We start from the raw sequence: 25,568 nt of genomic DNA, 5'->3' as shown, positions 1-25,568 counted from the left end.
GCTTGGCGACATAACTCACCACTTCCTGGCCTTCAGACCTTTTGTAGGTGTAGCACCGGTACCTCGCCAGCAGAACGCTTTCCTTTGGATTCAAATGCTCTCGGACCAGTGTGCACAAATCGGCGTATGATTTCTCCATGGGTTTCGCTGGAGTGAGCAGAATCTTCATGAGGCCATATGTTGGTGCCCCACAGACGGTGAGAAGGATCGCCCTTCGTTTGGCAGTGCTCTCTTCCCCATCTAGCTCATTGGCCACGAAGTATTGGTCGAATCGCCCCAGAAAAGTTTCACAATCATCTCTCTCCAAGAATTTCTCCAGGATGTCCACTGTTCTCTGCATCTTTGGGTTCACTCTCTGTATCTCACCGTCAGTTGTAGTGTATGGAGAAAGAGTCAGACTGAACACTGTGAGCTCAAAGTAAAGTGTGATCTTCGTCTTTTATTGCAGGTCTCCAGATTGCCTCTCCAACCTGTGAAGCCTCCTTAAATACCTGTGTTCCCAAAGGATTATGGTATCCCTTGAGACTCCAGGGGATGAGCCCTTTGGTGGCTGTACAGAGTATATACATGTTTATATATATAACGCTTTGTCTTACGGGATGTTTAGTGTAAAGCCCATGCTTTCATACGCCTCAGTGAAGATGTTGACGGTGGCTTGGAGTTCGGCCTCTGAATGTGAGCAGACGCAAGCGTCGTCTGTGTACTGCAGTTCGATGACACAGGATGTCTAACAGCAAAATCAGTAGTGGGAGGGAGGAGGAAATTGGGGGATAGTGAGTGAATTTGCTACCCCTAAAGTATTTCCCTTTCCCCTAAAACCCATGCTGCAAGGTCAGCTACCTGGGCCCACTGCCCATCACCCAATCATGCCTGCTTACTTTCATCACTGAGTGTCGGACTTACCTTCCAGATCAACCTTCCTACCCCAAGTCTTACGCTCTCCACTGGACATGGCTGACTCAGCTGCTTAACCCGATAGCCGACGGCATCTGATCAGCTTCCTACCAGCGCTGACCACAGGTTTGGGCCCTACCTTCTCTCCCCGTCCTCACATTTGGGTCTCCACTCTTCCGACGACGTTCAGGCCTCCATCCCTCCAGCGACATTCGGGCCTCCATTCCTACGGCGACTTTCGGGCCTTCATCCCTTTGGCGACATTCGGGCCTCCATCTCTCCGGCAACATTTGGGCCTTCAGCCCTCCAGCGATGTTCGGGCCTTCCTCCCTCCGGTGACGTTCTGGCCTCCCTCCGGCCGCTGGCCCCACTCAATGGTGGAGCCCTTGGCGAGCATATGATGTGCACAATTGCTGCGGCCAGTCTGACCTCATTCCACCTATGCCGTGCCTTCCAGCTTTATGAACCAATTTCTGTGTGACACTTATTCAAACATTTATGCTGAAATCTAAATAAACAAGATCCACTCAGATAACAGGGTTTTTATCTCTTCAAAGACCTCCAAGAGCTCTATCGGGCATGACCTCCCTCCCATAAAGCAATGCTGACTGCCTCTTGTAGGTATTTCTCCAGGTCCTTCAGGATGCCCTCCATTATTTTCCAACAATGGACATCAGGCTGACCAACATTTATGTCCCTGGGTTATTTATTTGCCCTTTTTAAAAAATAAATTTGGTGATACATTTCCTTTTCTCCAATCATCAGGCTGCCCACATTTCCATGGATTTGCTGAAGATGCTCACTGGAACATATCCAATTTCAATTGCTACTTCTTTAAGTACGCGAGGCTGTAATTGACGTGAATCTAGTGCCATAGCTTCCTTCAATTACATCAGTCTGTCTATCATCTCTTTGTTGATAACATATCAGAAGATTGAGGGATAGAAGGAGTTTCATCATTTTGAAGTCCTGGGAAAGTCTGAGTTGAAATATATTTTGCCATGGCGGGTCTATTAACAGAGCCAGCATGAAAAAAATGCATTTCAACATTCTATGTACTGGACAACTATATCTACCAAGACAGTCCAAAATAACAAATGCTAGTGATGAATGAGAAAAAGCCCAAGTTAATTAAATTAAAAAATTTTGGGCTAGAAATTGCGTAGCTTCCCGTTTGGGGAAATAACTTTTCAGGGAGCGCAAAAGTATTGCCGGGCGAAAAAGATTTGCTGCAAATGGGAACTGCTGCTTCAGCGGTCCAAGAGGAATCAAGCGCTTCCACTTCCCTTAGAGCGCGAAAGGGAGTTAGAGGGGCGGTATCGGCAGAGCACTGAGCAATGTTCAGTGCAGCGCTGCTGTCTGTACAGGCTCCTTCCCTCGCTTAAAGGGAAGGGCCATTGCTGAGCTGACTGAGTTTTCATGATGATTGTGTTGGGCCACGACACATGTACTATGTGCATAGCAGCCCCAAGCATTCTACGAGAGTGCAGGGCTGAGCAATCGCAGGGGCAAAAGAAATCAGGAGGCACCAGAATGGGAAGATAAATAAATTTTGCCCTACCTGACCACCTTTAAATATCGCTCCCCAAACAGCCAGCCAAGGTGACAATGCCACCTACAGCTGCCGTTCTTGATACCCGGTGATGCTGCATGGGGTGAAAGCGAAAATTACATCGGGTCGGTAATGGGACGCTGAGCGCCAGATGACATCATGACCTACGGGGCGCAAGAGAGTAAGGCGGTACATGCTAGTGCCGGCGTAAAACCACCAGGGCCGGTCGTGGGTGCAGTGATTTCACCACACCCGGTCAGTAACCCCTTAACGCCCCGTTACCAACCCCCGCAGGCACTAATGGGAGGCGCAAACCAGGCCAATTTCTCCCCCTTGTTTTCCGACTTCTTTTGGAAATGCTGTAGAAACATGAAGTAAATATATCTCTTGCATTATGATATTATATGGCCCCATCACACATTGTTCTGATGCAATGCTATGGGCCAGAATTTTCCAATATCATAGCAGGCGCGATTGGTGGCGGGTCAGGTGGGTAAGTTGTTACCTTTGACAGCAGGTCGGGAACCTGAAGAGATCGCAAAGTCTCTGTTTAAAGAATGGATTCAGTCGAGAATATTTCATGGACTTTATGTTTTTTTTTTCTCTGAGGGTACTTTCCCTGTGATGGGGTCACCCTGTGCAGATACGTGAGAAAGCTGGTTTGTTAAAACTCCAGACACCGCATGGGAGATGGCTGTGACAAAGAACTGTCAGTCATCCAGAATGTACGAGTTTGCCCTTGCAAAAGGAAAGGGGCTCAGATATCTGAGACATGCATAAACTATTGGAAAACCACTCTAATAGGCAAAGGCACTTCTCACCTCCATCTCAGAAGAGAAGCAGAACAATGGACCCACTAGCCTGGCCAGACCAAGAGGGGCCAGTTCTTCCCTACACAAAAGTCGAGAGATGTCCCAGACCCAGGGCCATCAGTCCAATACACATGGGTCTGATGGTCCATCACTGACTAAGCACCAGAGTACTTAGAAGCAAAAGGATTTCAAAGATTGGCGGGAGAGATAAGGGCAGCAGAACTCCTTTAAAGATAGACTCTTTTCCACCATTCTCTAGCGTTCTGGAGCGTTCTCCAGCGTTCAAGAGTTCCCCCTCTCTCTCTCGCTCCACCAAGACTGATGTGACAAGAAGAAGGACCAGCTGAGCGATGGATGGTCGCGAGTGTTCCAAGCCAATAACCAGAGAACCAGGTGAGCTGTGTGAGGTGTAAAGGGCTCAGAGTTTTCTTGGAAGTGAAGCTTTTTCGGGCTATTCTGGGGAGGGAGCTTCATGCGACTGGGTACTTCGCTGGTAGAGGGGAGTTAGACTCCACCATAGCAACAAGGAAATTACTGCATGTCACCGGTCCTCAGTGTTGTACTGTATGTTGTTTTAACCTGGATCTTATTCTCCACAGAGACAGTGATTTTGTTTAGTAGTGCATGTGTTAGCCAGTGTATGTTAGACCAAATAAATAAGTGCGATTTTTCACTGAAGCATTCTTGTCCGTGACTTATTCCATTTACACTCTGGATAATACTCACCGGGTATAGAATTCACGTAAGGCAGGGGCGATTCGAATCGTCCATCTAGCCATTGGGCTAGGATCAAAACCACTTACAGCTCATGGCGACCACGAAGGACCTGGGTTAAAAGAGTGTAAATCAGTCATGGACAGCACTTCTGGTGAAAAATCCCAAATGGAGGAAGGGATTTCTTCATCTGTATTTAAGAAGGTTAATATCACTATGAAGTGGGTGCCAGGCTGGTTGCGTGCTGAGCGTCCAGCGGACGCAGCGGCAGAATGGACGGAGGGCAAGGAGCATAGGCGCAGCATTGAAAAGGCGATATGGCTCGTCTGTCCACAAAGTTAAGTCCAACTGCTAGATGAGCAGGTTGGTGCATTAGAAGCAGAGCTCAGGGAGTCCAAGGCATAGTCAGACACAAGGGCTGTAGTAGGGAGCAGGTTATTTACGCAGCTAAGGGATGAGAAGAGGGGACAAATAAGCCAGGAGGAAATCTTCCGTAACCATAAGGCGTTCCTGCAATGCCAGGTAACTGAGGCAAAGGGGAACGAGAGGACAGTTCGGGAGGAGAACGCTCGCTTGTCAAGTGAGGTAAAGGCGCTGGAAGAGCAGTTGAAGGATATTCAGCTGACATACAGAGTCGCCAGCACTAGAGGGTTTGATACGGGTAATCATGGTCCTTGCCAGGAACAGATCTGGAATTTAACCGATGCCCTATCGAAAGCCAAAGGGATGGTCTGCTTGCTAGCGCCAGGAATAGCCCGGGTAGATGAGGAAGAACATGGGAAAGTTAAGAAGGACTGTGTGGAAGAGGAGGATGCTTGACCACCGCCCGAAGTGCTGGGACCAGGACCCATGTGCCCTGTCGGTAGCGGAAATACAGTGCCCCTGTAGGCGGTCAAGAGCAAGGACCACTGCAGAGTGACATCATGGTCCCGTATACAACCTCCCAGCTGCAGGCAATGGTCTCTAACCTGACCAAACTGACCAGCAAAGGGGACCCATCTGTTCATTTTACGAATGTGGAGCAGATGGGGGGGAATCAATAATTGTAACGAAGCTGAATCAGCCAAATTACTTTTGTTTTCCCTGGATAGTAGGTTGTACCCGTCGCTCTCAGCAGGTAGCAAGAGGGGGCAGGGTATGTTAGAGGGGATAAAGGATGACATCCTACAGACTGTGATGGAAGTCCCTTCTCCCGAGTGGAAAGGACACTGCAGTTAGCTGGGGAGGCACCGCAGGCTTTCGCGGACAGGCTTTGGCCCGTCTACCGGAGTGCCTGCGCGGGGGTGCCCGACAGGGCGCAGCTGCAGGGGGAGCCTAGGGCTCATTGGCTGAGGACCCTGGTGGCGAACAGCCTGCTCAGGATCAAGGCCAAAGCAGAGGGGTGGTTCGATTCCAGGGATCCCCAGAAGAGGGGATGATCCGGCAGTTAACTCTCTCTTTTAAGACTGGTAGGGGTGAGGATGACAAACCAAAGGGCAGAGTGCATGAGTTAAAGCCTAGTGGAGGCAACGTTAGAAAAGAGTGGCGCCAAGAAGGGGGTAGCTCAGAGAAGAAGCAGGGTTGTTATGGGTGCGGGAGTAAAAATAAAAAAGGGAAGGTGGCTCAACCGTGGCTATCAAGGGAAATCAGGGATAGTATTAAAGCCAAGGAAGTGGCATACAAATTGGCCAGAAATAGCAGCGAACCCGGGGACTGGGAGAAATTTAGAACTCAGCAGAGGAGGACAAAGGGTTTGATTAGGGCAGGGAAAATAGAATACGAGAGGAAGCTTGCAGGGAACATTAAGACGGACTGCAAAAGCTTCTATCGATATGTAAAGAGAAAAAGGCTAGTAAAGACAAACATAGGTCCCCTGCAGTCAGAATCAGGGGAAGTCATAACGGGGAACAAAGAAATGGCAGACCAATTGAACAAGTACTTTGGTTCGGTATTCACTAAGGAGGACACAAACAACCTTCCGGATATAAAAGGGGTCAGAGGGCCAAGTAAGAAGGAGGAACTGAGGGAAATCCTTATTAGTCGGGAAATTGTGTTGGAGAAATTGATGGGATTGAAGGCCGATAAATCCCCAGGGCCTGATGGACTGCATCCCAGAGTACTTAAAAGGAGGTGGCCTTGGAAATAGCAGATGCATTGACAGTCATTTTCCAACATTCCATAGACTCTGAATCAGTTCCTCTGGAGTGGAAGGTAGCCAATGTAACACCACTTTTTAAAAAAGGACAGAGAGAGAAAACAGGGAATTATAGACCGGTCAGCCTGACATCGGTAGTGGGTAAAATGATGGAATCAATTATTAAGGATGTCATAGCAGCGCATTTGGAAAGAGGTGACATGATAGGGCCAAGTCAGCATGGATTTGTGAAAGGGAAATCATGCTTGACAAATCTTCTGGACTTTTTTGAGGATGTTTCCAGTAGAGTGGACAAGGGAGAATCAGTTGATGTAGTGTATTTGGACTTTCAGAAGGCCTTCGACAAGGTCCCACACAAGAGATTAATGTGCAAAGTTAAAGCACATGGAATTGAGGGTAGTGTGCTGACGTGGATTGAGAACTGGTTGTCAGACAGGAAGCAAAGAGTAGGAGTAAATGGGTACTTTTCAGAATGGCAGGCAGTGACTAGTGGGGTACCGCAAGGTTCTGTGCTGGGGCCCCAGCTGTTTACACTGTACATTAATGATTTAGACGAGGGGATTAAATGTAGTATCTCCAAATTTGCGGATGACACTAAGTTAGGTGGCAGTGTGAGCTGCGAGGAGGATGCTATGAGGCTGCAGAGCGACTTGGATAGGTTAGGTGAGTGGGAAAATGCATGGCAGATGAAGTATAATGTGGATAAATGTGAGGTTATCCACTTTGGTGGTAAAAACAGAGAGACAGACTATTATCTGAATGGTGACAGATTAGGAAAAGGGGAGGTGCAACGAGACCTGGGTGTCATGGTACATCAGTCATTGAAGGTTGGCATGCAGGTACAGCAGGCGGTTATGAAAGCAAATGGCATGTTGGCCTTCATGGTGAGGGGATTTGAGTACAGGGGCAGGGAGGTATTGCTACAGTTGTACAGGGCCTTGGTGAGGCCACACCTGGAGTATTGTGTACAGTTTTGGTCTCCTAATCTGAGGAAGGACATTCTTGTTATTGAGGGAGTGCAGCGAAGGTTCACCAGACTGATTCCCGGGATGGCGGGACTGACCTATCAAGAAAGACTGGATCAACTGGGCTTGTATTCACTGGAGTTCAGAAGAATGAGAGGGGACCTCATAGAAACGTTTAAAATTCTGACGGGGTTAGACAGGTTGGATGCAGGAAGAATGTTCCCAATGTTGGGGAAGTCCAGAACCAGGGGTCACAGTCTAAGGATAAGGGATAAGCCATTTAGGACCGAGATGAGGAGAAACCTCTTCACCCAGAGAGTGGTGAACCTGTGGAATTCTCTACCACAGAAAGTAGTTGAGGCCAATTCACTAAATATATTCAAAAAGGAGTTAGATGTAGTCCTTACTACTAGGGGGATCAAGGGGTATGGCAAGAAAGCAGGAACGGGGTACTGAAGTTACATGTTCAGCCATGAACTCATTGAATGGCAGTGCAGGCTAGAAGGGCTGAATGGCCTACTCCTGCACCTATTTTCTATGTTTCTATGTTTCTAACCCGCAGTCATCGAGAATTGTGGAGCGAATGTATTGGACCATCAACGAAAGGTTACGATAGGAAATGGGAGACTCGCCTAGAAAATGGGTGGAGGTCTTGCCGTTAGTTCTGATGGGGATCCGAGCCAGCCCGTCTCGAAGCACAGGGTATTCCCCGCATGAACCCTTGACTGGCAGGGTCATGAGAACGCCCAGCCATGTACTGGCACCAGTTCTCACAGAAGGTCTGTTGAGAGAGGTGAACCGAGAAAGGTTTGTTAAGAATTGGTTTGAGCATCTCAAACAGATCCATTGACAGGCTGCCAGTAACATGGGGAAGCAACATCGTAGAAATCATTTATTGCTTGAGCCTCAGAGGCACCATGAGTGGAAGGTCGGAGATCAAGTAATGGTCAGAAACTTCGCCAGGGTAGGGACTTTTGAACCATTAAACATGGGACCGTACAGTAACGTGGATAAGGCAAGTCCGATGGTATATGCAGTCAAAATGCCCCGACACACTAAGTGGTTCCATGTCAATCAGTGCAATCTTTTCAACCCTGGGGAAAGAGCTGATAAGAAGAGGAAACAGCAGGGAGTAGTGAGCTGCGCTACAGGCGTGGGTCTCCAGCCCATAATCTGGGACTGTGCGGAGCCCACAGAGGGACCAGCCATTCCACCTGGGGGCAGGAGTGAGGAGGAGTGTCAGGATCCCATGGCCAAGGGCGCTGTGACCGCCTCCTTACACCCCAGTGAACGAAGGAAGTCAGAGTTGTAAGAGGCCCAGGGCCGAGGAGACCTAGTGTGGCCACCCGGAGACCGGTGGCGCTGTACATAACTTCTTTCTCTCCTGTCTGTTGCCTTAGCTTATCTGTATATTCCGGTTACCAAAGGTAATCGTGTGTAGCTGCGTCTGGAAAAGTTAGGCATCATCCCAAGGACAACGTTGTCTTCTGTGTGTTTTCAGGAAATGCCTAAGAACAAGATAAAATCAATCATAGTAATCCTGATCGTCATGATTGAAGCCAGCACGAGTCGCAGGGGCGACACCGAGGAATCGGCTGTTTTCAGCTGCACCGGCGGAGACGGACCGACCGTGACCACTGGAGGTGGCTCGAAGGATGGAGCAAGCGTTTATCTCCAGAAGGGAAGATGGCCGGGATGGCTGGAGTCGAATTCCATCCAGTATTCCAGCCATGACAAGTTCACCTTTCGTGAAGCGCCCATCCCATGCCCGAGAATAGGGGTCACCACCTCCCGGGTTAGGGTAACGGAGGGTAAGCGGATGTGCCTTAGCTGTAGGGGACACATTCCACTGGGAAGGTGGTGGTGGCTCAGGAAACTGAGCATGGACACAGGAGACCAGACAGCTGACTGGAAAAGGCTAAGTAACAACACGTAACGGATGATCACGGGTTCTCAGGGAGGGGTGAATGTGTGTTGGGATAAGTGGTGGGAATCCGAGGAAGGGATTTATGTGTGTATGTGGGGGTCGGAAAAGATCCGCCCAACTGGCGTGTCAATCACATTTAGTAGGTAGTGGCAGGACGCCTGGGTGGGATTGGTTGGGATCGGAGTGTGGACTCCTGTGTGATCCCAAATCTCCCGAACACCATCAATGCCACAGAGCTCATCTCATACACCAGGAAGCACCCGCCCAGAGCCCCGATGGTACAGATGACTGTAGATAGGTGTCCCACCACCACCAGGAGTCCAGGGAATGGGTTGGTGTTAATTCCCACTGACAAAGTTTTGTTTCACAACATGCACTATTCCGTGACATCCGTGATCCTGAATTTGACTGAAGTCCACCTGCCGGTGTGGTGCCCGAAGAAGACGGAGAAGCTTAATGAAGCTCTGTTAAAAGTGATGTTTCAGGAGCTTTATGAACTGGACTATGGAAATGTAGATAAAGAATAGCTTTATGATCTGAATGTTGGGAATAGTGTGGGGTCCGAGAGGCAGAGAAGAGGGACCTGGAATGATGTAGCCACAGTGTTCAGTACAGGAACGGGTGTTGCTAATAGTATGGATGATGTACAACTCCAGATGCAGATCACTGGGTTAAAGAACCAACTGCATCAGATTCTAGGGGAAGCGAACACAGTGGTGGGTTCAGAACTTCATGAGGACCAGGCAATGACCGTTCATTTAAAGGAGGTCATTGCAGAGCTGGAGAGGCATGCTAAAACTGTTAATGATTTGATACGGGAGGACAGGAATGCCTCGGAGCAGGCTGCACAGAATGAGGTGAGCATGCTGTATGGAACATGGTTGCTGGGCGAGGGCCGCAGTAACCTGGAGGACCTGAGGCAAGGTCATGTCCCTTCATGGTTAAGCAACAAGCATCTCACTGCGCTGCACCCGTATAGCAATTCGTTGAGCACGTGCCAGCTTCATTTAGCCTCTGAAGCCTACCCTGTCCCTGTAGATTGCGGGCGGTCCAACCATACAGTGATGGGAATTGTAGTAAGGATGCCGGTAATGGGCGGAATACAGGGTTGAGAATATATCGGGGCCATTCGTGGAGGAGTGCATGTTCGTTTTAAAGCAGTCCCGCCGTATGTCATAAAGTGGGAGCATGCCATGACAGGCACTGACCTCTCCGGATGCCAGAGCCGGGGTGCACACGTAATACTGTGTCCCCAGCACTTGACTGCTTTTGCTCGATCAGAATGTGGGTTTGCTTCTGCAGGTGCAGAACCTATCAATTGCACCATGGAAGCGATGGCACCAGATCATGTACCTCCACAGGTAGCATACGTGGGGAGTGGGACATACTGTGTCACCACAAGTGTGCTCCGTTACTGGTACAGCCAAGACATGTGGTGTCCGGTGAGCGACAGCAGTTTTTGTTTCAAACCCAAGGCGGAGGTTCAAGTGCCACAAGAGCGAATTATTCCCATCCCTGAACCCTCGATCATTCGCCTCACTGTAAACGACACCTTCACGCATCTCCAGGACTTTGTGGAACATTTCGGGTACCTGATTCCTTTTCTGCCAGAACACTTCACTGAGTTAATAAAGGCCGTTGAACTCTCCCAGAAACATTTTTACACTTTAGAGCAAAAGACAGTGGAAGTGGGGGAGGAGATCAAGGGGATTGTCTCGCCACTGTGGTGGGACATTGGTCTGAGAGTAGAGATTCCTCCCTGGATCCGCGTCTGTTCCCATGCATTAGTTATCATACAATTGTTGCTTGTAAGCTACTTGTTTTACACCAGCTGCAGGCAACGGAGCCAGATGCTCCGAACGCAGTGTCAAGGGATGTTAGATCGACTCGGAGAAATGTAATTGTTGATGATGGTTTCTCCCTGCCAAAACTTGTAATGTACCCAAGTTCTGTAAGCAAGTGTATTATACTCTGGTTCTAGTTTCACACACTGTATTGCGCGATGTGCGCTGTTGTAGTTTTTGTAATGTGTCACCACCTGTCAATGCTGTATTGAGTGATGTGCGTGGTGATTATTTTTATTTTGGTAACGTCTTGTGGATCTTATATGTGAAGAAGCCGTTTTCTTATATTTTGACTCTGTAGAAGGGAACTGTGACACACCGTAAGAGATATAGTTCTGGGGTTTTAAAACGTAAAATCAGGGCAACAGCTTCACTTGTGGGAGACTTTCGCTTTTGTTTTTTTGTCGAGTGATGTTTTATGGAAAGAAAAGGCATCAAATGGGGGACTGAAGAGATCGCAAAGTCTCTGTTTAAAAGAATGGACTCAGTCGAGAATATTTTGTGGACTTTAAGTTTTTTTTTCTCTGAGGGTACTTTCCCTGTGATGGGGTCACCCTGTGCGGATATGTGAGAAAGCTGGTTTGTTAAAACTCCAGAGACTGCATGGCAGTTGGCTGTGACAAAGAACTGTCAGTCATCCAGAATGTACGGGTTCACCCTAGCAAAAGGAAAGGGGCTCAGATATCTGAGACATGCATAAACTATTGGAAAACCATACTAATATGCAAAGGCACTTCTCACCTACATCTCAGAAGAGAAGCAGAACAATGGACCCACTAGCCTGGCCAGACCAAGAGGGGCCAGTTCTTCCCTACACAAAAGCCCACAGATGTTCCAGATTATGGGCCATCAGTCCAATACACATGGGTCTGATGGCCCATCACTGACTAAGCACCGGAGTACTTAGAAGCAAAAGGATTTCAAAGATTGGCGGGAGAGATAAGGGCAGCAGGACTCCTTTAAAGATAGACTCTTTTCCACCATTCTCTAGTGTTCCGGAGCATTCTCCAGCGTTCGAGAGTTCCCCCTCTCTCTCTCGCTCCACCAAGACTGACGTGACAAGAAGGAGGACCAGCTGAGCGATGGATGGTCGCAAGTGTCCCAAGCCAATAACCAGAGAACCAGGTGAACTGTGTGGGGTGTAAAGGGCTCAGAGTTTTCTTGGAAGTGAAGCTTTTTCGGGCTATTCTGGGGAGGGAGCTTCATGCGATTGGGTACTTCGCTGGTAGGGGAGAGTTAGACTCCACCATAGCAACAAGGAAATTACTGCATGTCACCGGTCCTCAGTGTTGTACTGTATGTTGTTTTAACCTGGATCTTATTCTCCACAGAGACAATGATTTTGTTTTGTAGTGCATGTGTTAGCCAGTGTATGTTAGACCAAATAAATAGGTGTGATTTTTCACGGAAGCATTCCTGTCCATGACTTATTCCATTTACACTCTGAATAATAATCCCCGGGTATAGAATTCTCGTAAGGTAGGGGCAATTTGAACCATCTATCTAGCCATTGGGCTAGGATCAAAACCGCTTACAAACCTGCTGTCATCTCACTCCCATGTGTGTCTGTCATCGCGGAGCTGACCCGACCGGCAGTGGTGGGGGACCCAATTGAAATTATTATCAGATAGTTTACAGGCACTTCAGAGCCTTTTTTCACTTACTTTTTAAATGTTCCTGCATAGCCACAAGATTCATGCAGCTCGGGAACCACATCTGTTAACCTGAGGTGGGAGTTCCATAGCCATTGCTCCAGCTGATTACTTGACAGCATGAAATGTTCAGTGAAAGGACCCACCTGGCAGATGATCACTTTCATTAGGCAGAAGATGTTGCTCAATCCATTTGCAGCAGATTCTGCAGGCTGCAATTGTTTCCAGCAAAGTCTCCATCCAGTCTCACCTCATTGGAAGGACTCTCTCACCATTGACAGATTGCTTCTGTCATCTGTACTTCGCCTGCCATCTATTCCATCAACATGGGTGCCATTATACTGTCTCACTTTCGTCCTTAAAATCCCACTACGATGAGCCCCAACACCAGCAGCACCAATAACAACACCAACCTTCACCTGATGTTGCACAGGACAGAAGGCATCAGCACCCGAGCACATTGCTGCCCAGGAGGCCAGGGATGGCCTCATCATGGACAGATTTAGTTAACTTCACACAGTACACCCATATGGCTGCCACATGATGCGCCAGGTTGGCACCGCCCCACACCAACACCATAAAGCATCCCTACAATGTCCTAGCCATTCCTTTCAAACTCATTGCGGGGGATACCGTTATGTCTCATTGCAACTCGCTAAGCCACTTCCAAAGGTGCACTCAAATCTGTCCAAGACATAAACATTGCATAAAACACCCAAGTGGCTACCCTTTTGTAGTGTCAGTTGGTAAAATTGCATTGGATGAGGGTGTGAGGGGTGGCTAGTGAAATGGGGATGTGATAATGTAGATAGAAAATATTGGCGTCCGTTGTTGAAGAAGCAGTAGCAGGATATTTGGATAAGCAAAGTTCGGTCAGGCAGAGTCAGCATGGATTTATGAAGGGGAAGTCATGTTTGACAAATTTGCTGGAATTCTTTGAGGATGTAACGAACAGAGTGGATAAAGGGGAACCAGTGGATGCGGTGTATTTGGACTTCCAGAAGGCATTTGACAAGGTGCCACATAAAAGGTTACTGCACAAGATAAAAGTTCCCGGGGTTGGGGTAATATATTAGCATGGATAGAGGATTGGCTAACTAACAGAGAACAGAGAGTCGGGATAAATGGTTCAATCTCTGGTTGGCAACCAGTAACTAGTGGAGTGCTGCAGGGATCAGTGCTGGGACCCCAACTATTTACAAGCTATATTAATGACTTAGAAGAAGGGACTGAGTGTAACGTAGCTAAGTTTGCCAACGATAGAAAGATGGGAGGAAAGGCAATGTGTGAGGAGGACTCAAAACATCTGCAAAAGGACATAGACGGGCTAAGTGAGTGGGCAAAAATTTGGCAGATGGAGTATAATGTTGGAAACTGTGAGGTCATGCACTTTGGCAGAAAAAACTCAAAGAGCAAGTTATTATTTAAATGGAGAAAGATTGCTAAATGCCACAGAACAGCGGGACCTGGGGGTAATTGTGCATGAAACACAAAAGGATAGTATGCAGGTACAGCAATTGATCAGGAAGGCCAATAGTATCTTGGCCTTTATTGCAAAGGGGATGGAGTATAAAAGCAGGGAAGTCTTGCTACAGTAATACAGGGTATTGGTGAGGCCACACCTGGAAAACTGCGTGCAGTTTTGGTTTCCATATTTACGAAAGGATATACTTGCTTTGGAGGCAGTTCAGAGAAGATTCACGAGGTTGATTCCGGGGATGAGGGGTTTGACTTATGAGGAAAGGTTGAGTAGGCCTCTACTCATAGGAATTCAGAAGAATGAGAGGCGATCTTATCGAAACGTATAAGATTATAAGGGGGCTTGACAAGGTAGACGCAGAGAGGATGTTTCCACTGATCAGGGAGACTAGAATTGGATGGCATGATCTTAGAATAAGGGACCACCCATTTAAAACAGAGATGAGGAGAAATTTCTTCTCTCAGAGGGTTGTAAATCTGTGGAATTTGTGCCTCAGAGAGCTGTGGACGCTGGGATATTGAATACATTTAAGACAGAAATAGACAGTTTCTTAAATGATAAGGGGATAAGGGGTTATAGGAAGCAGGCAGGGAAGTGGAGCTGAGTCCATGATCAGATCAGCCATGATCTTATTGAATGGCGGAGCAGGCTCGAGGGGCCATATGGCCTACTCCTGTTCCTAATTCTTATGTTCTTATGTTCTTATAGAGAGAGAAGGATAGGTGGAGGTGCAAGGTAAGTTGGTGTGAGTAAGGATGTGCAGGAGTAGGGTAGGGAAGGCAGAGTGATGGGGATGTGATGAGAAGCACAGCAGGATGCAGTTGTGTGTGGCTTTGTACTAACGTTTCCTGATCAAATGAGATTATTGAAATGTTTGCGGCACTGTAGCTTAGCCCTCCTGAACACATCCCTGCTTATGCCCTCCTCTGCAGTCTGAAACCAGGCTGTCTTGATCTCGTGGGGAGGTCTCTTCCAGCCATTGGAAAGGAAGAAGACCTCCCTGTGTGCTCTGACTACCTCAATAAGCTTATGGAGGGAGTCATCTGAGAACCTGGGTGCAGTCCTCTGCCTCTGTACAGTCATTGTCAGTGTTTGCAGCACTCCAAAGCTGCAGTGCACTGACAGCATTCTGTTAGATACAACTTTAAAAATTCCAGCAAAAACACGTCATGAATGACGTCACCAAACCCCTCCACCTCATTGGATTGGGTAACACGCTGTGCGGGTTTAATAGGCCCCATTAAGTAAATTCATTTTCAACAGCGGGGTGGAGCCAGCAGTGGGGTGCGACCCGTCATGGATTGGCCACACCAGACCTGCTCAGGTAGGCAAAATGCCGACCTTGGTATGTGTTGTATGTGGGATTGAAAATATTATAATATAGGGCAATGGGGAAAAAGCAGGGGAGTGGGAGCAATTGGATACTCTTTCAAAGAGCCAACACAACCACGATGGACCAAATAGCCTCTTTATGTGCAGTATCATTCCATGATTGTATGAATATCATATAGAACAGCGTTATTTCCCAGTAACCCACAGAAAACTGAATCTTCGGATGATGTTACAAAACTAATCCTTCAACAATGATGTCATCGTATTAATTATTTATTTTATGAATGTATATCATAATGTAGTGTTTAGCTTAATATTTAATATTTTAATAAAATTATTTTTATACTGAACTTGTGCTGTTTTATCTCTGCTGTTATAATTATGTATGCCTCCTGTCTTCAAAATGTTATTCCAGTGTCACGTTTTTCATCTCACATTGCAATGCACAGAAATATTATTAAAAATCTTCAATCTGTGTACCCTTGTCTACATCTCCCCACTCGCTCCCCCACTCTTTAACCCCACTTCCCCTGAAGACTACACTTGACTCTGTCTGCAAGACAATGAAACATTCAGGAGCATTAGATAAAAATTAAAACTTCCGATAGTGCATGGGAGGTGGTTCGAAAAACTTCACACAACACATTCATAGAGCCTCCCACCAGATACAGAACATATCTTAGTCTCATTTTGTTTCGGCATAAGTGTCATCACTACAATATAGTGTGAGTGAGAGTGATTTCAGTGAAAATAATCCCATTAAGAAGTTTACACCACAACAAAATGGTTGTGTTTACTCTCACATTGAACCCCTCAAAGAGATTTCATTGTTATAAAACCTCCTCCCATCTATTTATATAAACATACAAAGATTTATGATTTAAGAAACAACTATTTAATGATTTGTGAAGTGTGTTGCAGTGCAAAAACAACCTGTGAATGGTTTATCTTAAAATTATTGTAATATTGCCTGGAGGTATACTTTGCTCTGTATTGAGACCGTAATCCTATGACTCCTCGTCACAGCACGCACTGCTCTATTTGGAATGAATAGACAGCTAACCATCACTTGCTAAATCAGGTTATTACAGCCAGCATTAGACTAAGGAGGAAACTCTGGACTCGCCCAGATAAATTATTTTCTTTTCTTGTGCTTTTATTAACCATACGTCCTAAATTTGTGAGACATCTGCCTTGTTTCAGTTGTTTCTGGCCACACCTTATTTTCACGCCACTAAATTGAAGCTCATCAAAACTCCGCTACTGTCATGCTCTTTGTGAAAATGTAATACTGCATTTATTTTTGAACCATTCCTCTCTATCATGGTAGCATCATCATCATATGAGGATGACTTGCTTCCACATGAGTTCACAAATGTTTCAATGAAGGACCCGATGTTCCAGTCCTGAACTCCAATTGAGGAGGTGGAAGATGCCTGTGCATGGATTTTTTTAACGTGCGGTGACTGTTGCACATCAGCCACCACACGGGCTTGACAGAGCTAGGCCTTTATCCAGTGGCAAGGGTTAACCAGGACGACTGGAGACCTGCTCTGCTGCACGGACCTAGTGCGCACACCTATGCAGTGTGGGCTGGCCCGTGCTGCCCCGGGCCCTCGGCTCTTCTGGGCCCCAAACCCTCATTTACCGCACCTCCGCAACAATCTCCCGCCGCTCCTCCACCACAAACATTCGCCGCACCTCCGCCACGATCTCTCAGCACTCCTCCACCACAAAACACTCGACAAATGTTGTAGACTGGTGGTTTATGGAAAACAAATCACCAAATGGTATAAGTTATATTACGACTGGTGCTGGTTATATAACTCAACTAGCATTGGTCATATAACACAAGTACTGGTTATATAGCACAAGTAGTTCTGGGAATAGCGAAAATAGTACTGGTTATATAACAAGTGACGTTGGTTATGTAACATGAGGAGCAGAAGCATAGATTGTCTTCTGTTTTCCCATGACCTTAATGGCTTTTATTAATGGTAAACCACTGACTCTTGATGTATACTCTGTTTATACAATACTTCCTGGATAATAGCCAGTTTATTCAGTATTTAAGCTTACTTTCTACTGTTTACTGTCCTAGGAACATAGGAACAGGAGTAGGCCATTCAGCTTGCTCCTAAATGGAGAGTGATATAGACAAAGGTCATATGATGTTATTTTTTTCAAGAATAGATTGCTAGTTTGAGATTGGATCGTGGAGAGTGAAGTTACAGTGCAGTTACAAGGAAAAATAGAGACAGCAACTTTTTACTGGCATTTCCCATGGATTTTAACTTTTTTGGGTTTACACCACTGTGTTCTCTTTCTCTCTCCTTGTCTGTACCACAATAACAATCCTAAACAATGTCCTCCTTCTACCTTATGGTCCTGTCTTGCACCTTGTCATTCACCCAACATCTCACATTCCTAATTTGTGTCCTTTTCACTCCCATCTCCCATATTTGCTCCCTCTTATATCCTTTTACCCTCTTGAACTCAATGCAGTGACAATGGTCTCACCCTTTTCTCTCCAGTGATAATCAACTTATCAGTTCCTAAAAAATTAATCAAGGAGAGAAAAGAAAGAAAGAAATACTTGCATTTAGAACCTCAGGACATCCCAAAGCACTTTACAACTGTGATATCTTCACAGAGCACAGCACATACAGCTTCCTTACAGGCATGCTGCTCTCTCGGAACTCCCCGGAAAACTGCCTATTGTTTAACGATTAACTATACAATTGCATTACACAATACGTCCACATCCACAGTGTGGCGCTACAAGCATTACAAGCTGACAGACATTACAACAGCCAAGTACTTTTGAAGTGTAGTCACTGTTGTAATGGTTGCTCACACAATTGAGTGCACGGCATGTCTTGTACAATAGTCTTTTCATATACTGAACACACGGGTATAGAATCATAACATGTTATGACAAGAAACAAGCCATTTAGCCCATCAGGTCTGAGTTGGTGTTTATCTCCATGAGACACCTAGTCTAATCTCACTCTCCTGCTCACTCCCCATATCAATTAATATTCCTTTTTTTCAAATTTCTCTTTAAAATAATTTATGGACTCTGTTAGCCAATGGTTTGTGGCAGAGAATTCCACCGTATTACCATCCTCTGTGTAAAAAAATGTTTTTGAACCTCTCCTTTAAATCCCTTTATGATTATCCTAAGTTATACCCTCTTTTTATTGCTTCACCCACTAGTGAAACAATCCATCACTAGTTACCTTATCACAACCCTTCATAAACCTGAAGACCTCAATTAGGTCATCCCTTGTATTGACTGCAGACATACCTGCCAGGCTTCTAGCTCCTGTGACAGGCCCACTTTCTACGGAATGGTCTCCTGAAGCTGGGAATTCAATAACTTCATGTCTCATTGACACTTGACCAGCTCCAGCTCCACTGCATTCTTCTTTGCTATCGCAGTGTCCCGTTCACGGATGGCTTGCTGGTGGTGTCGATCACCAGAACCTTTCTCCAGACTGCACCTCAGGCCATCATTTTCCTTCCTGAGTTTCACCAGATCAGTGCTTTGCAACTGCACCTGTCTCCGAAGTGTATCCCGCCTGTCACACCTGTCATGATGATGAATGGTGAGAAAGCCCTAATTAGCAGCAAGTTAGTTCCATTCATTACAGTGTGATGCCAATAATGGGTTGAATCCCAGGACAAGCCAGAAAACGTGACTGTTCCCTGTGGAAATATTAAGGGTGGATCCAAGTTTTCCATAGGAATCAGTAAAATAAATACCATATGGGGTTCAGTGAGAAGTCAAGATAGATCATTGTAAGCTAATGAGCTGATTAAATAATTGGGATGTAAAGGGCAGCTTATTTGCATGTTTGAGTTGTTGGTGGATCTCCTGTGACATTGCTCATCATTATTTCAAGTTCACACTGATGCAGGAGAGATGCTCAGCGATGGGAGCAGTGCATATAAACATTCAAAGGACTTGAGAAGAGATTCATAAGATGTGTTCAGCAACAATGATGTGCTTTTTACAGTGGATGTCCCGTGACATTGTTCACAGTGAGACTAAGGATGTGGGAGGTGGGGATTCTCCTCTTCTGGGGATGTGACTACCTTGCACCCTCCACCAACCCACCGCCAACCTAATCCTCTGTCTGTTGCAGCCCCAACCAATTTTCCTGCGACACAGCTCATAAAGGAGTAGTATCCCCAGTGCAACATAGACATTTGTCAAGGGATCTTAAAGGGACAGAAACATATCAAAGAACAGAAGCAAAGTCCCACTAAAGGCCTTAGCCAAAGCAAGAGCCTTCAACAGGTCAGTCTCTGGGGCTGACAGGTGGGTGAAGAGATGGCTTCAAGGCCCTCTCCTGCCATTGGGAAAAGTCAGAGCCATTACAACCACTTCCTGGGGCCCACTGCGATGGTCCACGTGGCGGCCTCCAGTAGTGGTCATATCTGTGGCAAAAAGGAAATTTTGCAGGTGAACTAGCCTCACCCACATCTCCAGCATTTGCATGCAGTAGGTGGGGAAGGAGTGTCCAATGCTGGCCATGGAGGGGCAGGGTGAGAGAATACCCAGTCAGAGTGGTGAGGCAACAATAGGCTCCACAGGCTGAAATTTCTGCCATTTTCTACCCTGATCCCACCCAGGGTCATGGAGAATTCCTTCATGGTCTTTTATTAGGAAGTAAATCAAGTGTGACATTGGTTACAGTTAGTGATATGTTGTTGTTCTTGGAAGCAGGCTATTTTGTGTGCAAGGGTTTGAACGGGGGCGGTGGGACCAATTAATCGGACCACGGAAGTGAGCCACAGGTTAATGAGTATTGACAAGAAACGCATGCAGAATTTATTTGGGGGCTGTCGGTACTTGGGCTATCGTATTCAATGGGGAGAGAGGGGCAGCGAGGAGTGGGTCATAAGTATTTCAGTGCAATTGTAGTAGTGAGGAGTCGAGCTGTCCAAAGCAGACTATTTCGATTTTAGATTGATGGGTGAGTAAAAAAAGTGATGATGTAAAAAAGAAATGACAGCAGGGAACAAAAAAATCCTCCCAAAAGTTCAATGGCACAAGCTTCTAAAAAACAACGGGGAAGGAAAAAAAGTGCCTCAGGAGCTTTCGATAGAAGCACAAAAATCACATCATGCAACAGGGTTCTCAAAAATAGGGAGACAGGGAAAAAAAACATACTGCACAACAGGGTATTCAAAAAAAGACTGGGAAATGGGGGTGCAGGATGGGGTGGGGGTGGCTGGGGGAAGCAGCAATACTGGGAGATACTTTTAAAAATCGAACAACTAGATCTATAAAAACAAGCCAAAGAGATATATTGTGGGTTGCAGGCCTCTGGTTGGGTGGAAATCAAGCCTCTCATTGGGCCAGGAACAGGAAAGAGGGAAGGAAGTAGGCCGAAGGAAAAAATAATGAAGTGGTTTACAAGGGATAAATTTATAAGTAAAAAAGTCTGTCAGCAAGTTAAATCTTAGAACCTAATATATTTCTGGTCGTGGGACTCTGGTCAGGTTGATGATGAAGGAAACAGAATGAAGGGAAAAAAGGGTTTTGCAGGGGATGAACTTATTATAATAAACTGTATACAGTAACTATATATGGTTGATAAATCTATGTTACATGTTATAAGAATTGTTGGCTTGTGGTATTTCTGACTTGAGCTTCTCAAATGACCAATAGAAATAAGTTTTAACAAAGTTGGCAAACACATTTGGAGGACCAAGGAGCCACTTACTTATATAGTCAGAACAGGCAGTGTCAAAGAAGTGTGACAAAGTGTGCACTTCCAGCAAAATTACAATGGCAGAGAGGGAGCTGCTCCGAGGAAATTCCTGGTCAATGGCCCCACAATTCATGATTCCGGGACGGACCATTACTGTCCGTTTGCGGTAGCCGTTTGTTAAAATTGAATGGCCGCCGCATTGGGCTCAACTGGCCGCCCCAACATAGATGCGGCCCGGGAGGTCTTGCAGCGTTGTGTACCATCGTTGACTTTTGCGGCGGTGCAGGGCTTGTGGCAGTAATGACATGCTGAAAGTGCGCACCGCTGCCGCTCCGCCCCCGGACCCATTTTCAACGTGAAAAAGCCGACCCTTTAGCTGAGGGTGCTCCCACCAGATTTTAGGGCCAGTGCAGAGTGGCAGAGATCTCGGAGCTGTGGGAGCGGAGAGAGACAAGAAGGAAAGATCCAAAACTGAGGATGTTCAGCACAGAATCCGCCCTCGAGGAGGGAAGGAGAGAGGGTGTGAGAGAGAGAGAGGAGGAGAGAGAGATAGGGAGAGGGGGGGAGGGAGGGAAAGGGAGGGAGAGGAAGAGGAAAAGAGAGAGGGAGGGAGAGAGAGAGGGAGCGAGAGAGGGAGCGAGAAAGAGAGGATGAGAGAGAGAGGGAAAAAGAGAGAGGGAAGGGAGCAAAAGATAGAAGTGAGGAAAAGGAATGAGAAACAGAATGAGAAATGTTGATTGGGAGAGAGAGAAATAGAGAAATAGGAATAGAGAAAGAGAAAAGGGGGAAAAAAACTAGAGCGAGAGAGAAAGAGAGATCCCGAGATTTACAGAGAGAAAACTGAAATCTCAATCCAAGGGCTTAGACTGGAAATGTCGCCCGACCTCAGCATTCCGAGAGGTAACAAATGGGAATCTGTTTCACCTCTGCTGCCTCCAGGTTAGATCCAAGGTCATCCCATCCACTGTCATCGAACTAAAGTACGCAGAGGACACTTGAGTCTGCGCACACCCGGAAGCCAAACTCCAAGCCATCATCAGCACTTTTACCGGGGCATACGAAAGCATGGGCCTTATACTAAACATCCGTAAGACAAAGGTCCTCCACCAATGTGACCCCGCCAAACAGCACTGCTCCCCGGTTATCAAAATCCACAGTGAGGACTTGGACAACATGGATCATTTTCCATACCTCGGGAGCTGAGTGTCAGCAAGGGCAGACATCAATGACGATGTCCAACACCGCCTTCAGTGTGCCAGAGCAGCCTTCAGTCACCTGAGGAAGAGTTTTCAAAGACCAAGACCTCAAATCTGGCACCAAGCTTATGGTCTACAGGGCAGTAATGATACCCGTCCTCCTATATGGCTCATAAACATGGACCATATACAGTATGTTATGTATTGTCCATGTACATTAAATGTATAGTTACAATGGTGCGCCTCAAGGGGCACTGTGGTGGGAGACGCGAAAGTACCTGCGAGACAGAGTATAAAAGGCTGCCCACCACACCTGAGGGGCACTCTGGAGTTACACAATAAAGGACCAAGGTCACAGCAGTTACTACAACACCAGACTGTGTGGAGTCAATGATTTGAGTGCTACATACATCACAAATTGGCGACGAGGACACGGAGGAGCTCTTCACGCAACCATGGCTACTTTGGGCACGCTAAAGGATTTCACAGAGGGTAATGACGGGGATGCCTTTACGGAAAGGCTCGAGTACTATTTTATAGCAAACTACCTGACAGGGAACACGAACGTACTGATAGAGAAGCGTAAGGCGATATTGCTGTCCAGTTGTGGCGATGAGGTTTACAGTCTCGTCAGGGATTTGCTGGCACCCGCGAGCGCCAAGGACAAGTCATATGAGCAGCTGATTGAACTCATTCGTAATCAACTGAAACCGAAGGAGAGCATTCTCACGGCCAGGCACAAATTCTAACACCACTGCAGACCTGAGGGCCAGCATGTCACAAAATATGCTGCGGACATCAGGAAACTTGCGGCGCAGTGCGATTTTGGCACACACCTTAACGAGGCGTTGCGAGACGTCTTTGTTATGGGGATTGGCCATGATGGTCTCCTTCACAAGCTGCTATCTACTGAACCTACAGTCAGCCTGCAGCAAGCCATCAACATCAGCCGGGCATTTATGACCTCGACTTGCAGCACCAAGCAGATGATCCACACGGTCTCGAACCCGGCAGGTACTATTCACAGGATAGTGCCCATCATGGACAAAACTGCAGAACGTGGCTCTGCCCAGGGCAGAGAGCACGGACCTCAAGAACTCAGAGTCCGCCAAGGGGAGCTAATCGAGTAGCACCATGCTGGCGCTGCAGAGGAAGCCATGGGGCTCACCGGTGCAGGTTTGCGGAGTATACGTGCAATACCTACCACACGAAAGGCCACCTTCAGCGTATGTGCAAAAGAGACACGACCCACCGTGTGTCTGAGGAGATGGTAGATGATCTGGTATCCAGCGAGGAGCATTGCGGTTTGGCTCGATGGGCATCCCAGCCCCAGGTAGAAGAAGATGATGCGTTTGGACTGTATACATGTACCGACGATTCGGTCCCAGTGATTATGGAAGTCAAGATTAACGGAGTCCCAGTGAGTATGGAAGTGGACACGGGGTCGGGTCAGCTGCTGATGAGTCAGGAAACTTTTGATGAACTATGGATCAACCCAGCTGCACGACCCAAGCTGGTCCCGGTCACGGCGAAGCTGCGCACCGACACCAAGGAACTGATACCTGCTCTTGGCAGAGCGGATGTGCAGGTATCTCACGGTGGCGAGACACACGGTTTAGCTTTGTGGATCATTGCAGGCGAGGGGCCGACACTACTCGGCAGGAGATGGATGGGGAAGGTCCGTGGGAGCTGGGAAGAGTTCATTCCTCCACAGACCGCTGTCCCCCGTGTTCACAGGCAGAGCAGGCCTCCACCTTCGGATCGGATGGCAGCGAAGGAAGCGTGTGTGGGGTTGGGCAGAGCAGTGGCGGCCGTCGACTCTCCCCTGCAAAGTCTGACAGTGAGACAGATGCGTTGGAACCAGCAGCAACGCCGACCGAGCTGGAGAAGAGAGAAGGGCTGCAGCAGGCACCGTCGGCCCGCAGGCAGAGGCGCCCGTTCACGGGAGGAGCGGTGAATCGGCAGTTTCGGGAGCGGGACTCGCTCAGTGACGTCGTGAGGGCCGGTGCTCTGAGAAGCAGGGCTCGTCCAGGATCGGCTGCGGCAGTGAGGAGGTCGGCTCCGGAGGACGTGTGTATGTGTGGCGGCTCCTGGGCAAAAAGGTCAGCTGCGTGGGGTGCTCCGGAGAATGCGGCTGTGCGGGGGCCGGTGTGTTGCGGCTCCCGGGTGCATTTAGAGTGTGGCGGCTCTCTCTCTCTCGAGAGGGAGAGCAGGCAGCAGCACAGCGAGTTCAAGATGACGGCGAGCCTCGTGGCAGCAGAGTTCTGCAGAGAGGGGCAGGCAGGCACCAGCAGAGCACCTAAAATGGCGGCACCCAGTAGAAACCTCGTGGGAAAAACAAAATAGCGTCTTTAAAGGGTAATGTACCCGGGAGTCTTAAAGGGACCTTACACTGTTGGTGGTCCCCACAAAGAAACTTTTATAAGGGCATGGGTGAGTCAAAATGATTACTGTGATTTGTATGATGACGTGATTTATGACAAGAGTTAATATTTTGATGCTAAAATGATTACGGTGATTAAAATGATTGATATGATTGGTGAAAAGAGTTAATATCACAATGCACAGTTAAAAGGGTTAATGGATCTGTGACTAACATGACTAATAGCTTAATGCGATTTTTTGATTGTATGTGATTTATGCAATTGTTCAGCGGCTGCAGACAAGCCGCAAAGGCAACTATTTTCTGAGAACAGAGGCAACGCACCAGTTGCCATACCCTGTCTCAGCGCAGCCCATTACCTCGGGCAAAAAGGGGCAGTATGCCACCACCATACCTCACCCAGTGGAGCTGGGATTTAATAACTGTTCAGTGTACCTGCAACCTTTTGATATAACTCTTCAACGCATCTATGTGTATCATACAAATGTACTGTCTATGTGTACCTGCTTTCTACTGGAGATTATGTTTGTGTACTTGTATCACCCATGTAAGGACTGCAAACACCACATGCTTGCACCGGATCGCAAGTATAATCTCTACATGGGGGGGAAGAGGGAAGTGGATGGTCATGGACTCACACTCACAAATCAACCAGGACGAACAAGGCTGAGGTTACCGGCAATTTGCTTTTGGAACTTGGGGGGAGGGGGGAGTGAGATGTTATGTATTGTCCATGTACATTAAAAGTATAGTTACAATGGTGCGCCTCAAGGGGCACTGTGGTGGGAGACCCAAAAGTACCTGCGAGACAGAGGGGCACTCTGGAGTTACACAATAAAGGACCAAGGTCACAGCAGTTACTACAACACCAGACTGTGTGGAGTCAGTGATTTGAGTGCTACATACATCACACAGCCGACACCTCAAAGCGCCACAAGCGCTGCCTCCACAAGATCC

This window comes from Pristiophorus japonicus, chromosome 2 (assembly GCF_044704955.1).
Source record: "Pristiophorus japonicus isolate sPriJap1 chromosome 2, sPriJap1.hap1, whole genome shotgun sequence".
In the NCBI taxonomy this organism is placed as follows: domain Eukaryota; kingdom Metazoa; phylum Chordata; class Chondrichthyes; family Pristiophoridae; genus Pristiophorus; species Pristiophorus japonicus.
The sequence above is the reverse complement of the archived record's forward strand: the minus strand, read 5'-3'. Positions refer to the sequence as shown.